This window comes from Eretmochelys imbricata, chromosome 14 (genome assembly GCF_965152235.1).
Source record: "Eretmochelys imbricata isolate rEreImb1 chromosome 14, rEreImb1.hap1, whole genome shotgun sequence".
Classification (NCBI taxonomy): Eukaryota; Metazoa; Chordata; order Testudines; family Cheloniidae; genus Eretmochelys; species Eretmochelys imbricata.
Genome location: NC_135585.1, coordinates 44,151,075 through 44,154,393, shown reverse-complemented (window position 1 = coordinate 44,154,393; position 3,319 = coordinate 44,151,075). Strand labels below are relative to the sequence as shown.

The 3,319-nt window shown below is 45.1% G+C and overlaps 1 pseudogene; it reads left to right on the top strand.

The window, feature by feature from the left end:
• The first annotated feature begins 739 nt into the window (after positions 1-739).
• LOC144274108 (olfactory receptor 10A4-like) lies at positions 740-1,675 on the top strand (annotated as a pseudogene).
• Positions 1,676-3,319: the final 1,644 nt, after the last annotated feature.

Here is a 3,319-nt window from a genome sequence, read left to right as displayed (position 1 = left end):
CACACATACAAAATGGGAAATGACTCGCCTAGGAAGGAGCACTACGGAAAGGGATCTGGGGGCTCATAGTGGATCACAAACTAGATATGAGTCAACAGTGTAACACTGTTCCAAAAAAAAGCAAACCTCATTCTAGGATGTCTTAGCAGAAGTGTTGTAAGCAAGACATGAGAAGTAATTCTTCCACTCTACTCCCGACTGATTAGACCTCAACTGGAGTATTCTGTTCAGTTCTGGCGCCACATTTCAGGAAAGAAGTGGACAAATTGGAGAAAGTCCAGAGAAGAGCAAAGAAAATGATCAACGGTCTAGAAAACATGACCTATGAGGGAAGATTAAAAAAAATTGTGTTTGTTTAGTCTGGAGAAGAGAAGACTGAGAGGGGACATAAAAGGTTGTTACAAGGAGGAGGAGGAAAACTGTTCTCCTTAACCTCTGAGGATAGGACAAGAAGCAATGAGCTTAAATTGCAGCAAGGGTGGTTTAGGCTGGACATTAGGAAAAACTTCCTAACTGTCAGGGTGGTTAAGCATGGAATAAATTGCCTAGGGAGTTGTGGAATCTCCATCATTGGAGATTTTTAAGAGCAGGTTAGACAAACACCTGTCAGGGATGGTCTAGATAATATTTAGTCCTGCCATGAGTGCAGGGGACTGGACTAGATGACCTCTCGAGGTCCCTTCCAGTCCTATGCCTCTGTGATTTTATTATCTCCACAGATAGAAAACAACTGTAGGACATGGCTAGCAGGAACCACACAGTTGTGATACAGTTCTTCTTTGTGGCTTTTTCCAATATCCTGGAGCTCCAAGTTTCACTTTTTTTTTCTGGTGCTGCTGTTGTACCTCATCACCATGATGGGCAACATCCTCCTCATCACGATCATGGTGGTGGACCCTGCCCTTCAGTCCCCCATGTATTTCTTCCTTTGGAATTTGTCCTTTCTGGAAATGGGTTATACTTCGTCCACTACCCCCAAGATGCTGGTGAACTTATTCTCCGAGGACAAGAGTATTTCCTTCCTGGGCTGTGCCACACAGATGTATTTCTTCTCCTTCCTGGGGATCACTGAGTGTTGCCTGCTGGCTGCCATGGCATATGACTGTTACACGGCCATATGTCACCCACTGCGCTACACGACCATGATGATCAGAGGTGTGTGTCTCCAGCTCTCAAGTGTGTCCTGGCTCATCAGGGTGCTGGTGGGAGTCGGGCAGACAACTTTCATATTCCCTCTGCCCTACTGTGGGCCTATTAGCATCAACCACTTCTTCTGCAACCTGCCCCCGCTGCTGAAGTTGGCCTGCACGGATACCTACAGGAATGAAATAGCTGTTTACACCATCTCTGCCACCTTCATCATGGTCCCCTTCCTGCTCATCCTTGTATCCTACATCCGTATCCTCCACGCTATCCTCACTATTCCGTCAGCCGCGGGCAGGAGCAAAACTTTCTCCACCTGCTCCTCCCACCTCATCGTGGTGACCTTGTTTTTCGGGTCTGGCATCGTGAATACCTGAAGCCCAAATCCAGCTACTCACTCGGCAGCGACAAACTGCTTTCCCTGTTCTACTCAGTGGTGTCTCCAAAGCTGAACCCTTTGATCTACAGCCTGAGGAACAAGGAGGTAAAGGAAGCCCTGAGAAGGGTGATGGCCAGAAAAATATTTATTTGAAAAGTGGGGGGAAAAATATTATTTTAATAGTCTTGTGATGGATTTGGAGTTGCCTGTTGTAGCCTGATCTATGAATCGTATATTAATTATATTGATTACTTAAGAATTCCCAGTTATCACTCTGAGATATTGAAGGTTCTTGTCCCAGTATCAGGCCCAGTGTTATTAAAGTTACTGTTCAGTTGGGAACCCCGATGTCCACGGTTGCAACACTCACACTTTAGGAACCCTTCTGTCTTTGTAATCGTTTATTAATACATTCAGCAAGGTCACAAACACTCTAACCCAGCAAGGTAGACTGAAATAATACATACTGTACATCTGAACATCCATATACTCCCACCATCCCTTGCAGAACAACCAGAAATGTTAGCCATTATCTTCCTCATCACAATCACCTTTCTCATTAGCACCAGTGGCCATCATCCTGGCACCTCCCAAGGGCTACATCTCTCTCTCCCCCTGCACACAGTCTGGGATACAACTTTTATAATATGTTATGTCAGGGGTAGTCAATAGGTGGACTGCGGGCCAAATCCAGACTGCCAGATGTTTTTGAATGGACTTCAAAATCTTTTAAATTACTTGTTGTTGTTATTATTGTTACTATGGTGTAAAAAATGTTTCTCTGAAGTCTGGACCTTGACTATACCTTGACTAAGAAATTTGGACCTTGACAAAAATAATTAACAACCCCAGTCTTACAGGATACAGGCCTGTAGGTTCCTTGCATTACTGCTGAATAAAATAAATGCTAAAGTGAGCTCTATGGGCTACACTGTAGAAGTCTGTGAATACTGTATGATGCTTGTCTGAATATTGTACAGATGTTTTTGTATGCACCTATTGGGTTAATTCAACAGCCGGGTGTTCAGGAAACGACCTAGGAAGATGGACAATAGCTCAGAGAAGAGCTCCTCTGCAAACACCAAGGACAATTAACTGTGACATGCTACCTCTGCCCACCCATGTTGGGCCTGCTAGCCCAGCTTTCCCAGGACTGCATCCCTCCTGAATAGAGGAGAGCCTGGTTTGTTGAGATGGTTTAGAGGGTGCAATTGCCTCCTGACCTCCAGAGGCTGGGGGGTTCTTCGAGGAAGCATAGCCTGCCTTGTCTCTTGCTGTGCTGTGTTCCTACTGTTAAGAGTAAACAACACTGTTTTAAGAAGGCTGTTTTGGGTCACTGTTATCACCGCAGGTCACGGGTCCCCAAGTGGACATGCACTTGTACCGAGTCCAGTCAGACCTGCTGAGTAATGCTGGATGATTTTAAATTTGGTTTAGAAAGAGCTCAGCAGACCCTGGCTTGCCAGACCTCACCCACTGATTGTCAAATTTCTCAGATTTAATGTAAAAAAAAAAAAGAATAATAATGCAGCCAGCTCTTGAGTGTGGGGGAGGGGGGAAGAGCAGCTTTGGGGGATGCCACAAAATGAGAGAATGATTTTGCAAGGTTTTGAGAAAGACGTGGCTGAACAGAGATCAGCTTTCAGAAGAGCAAGGGAACCTGCCAAGCAGCGAGGGCTCAAATATTTGATAAAGTTTCCAGCTCAGTTTCATGACAGGGCTCGTGAGGAAGTGCATCAGTTTCAAAAGCCACAAGGCTCGGAACATTTTGTAACTAGCCTAAAATGAATCAAGTCC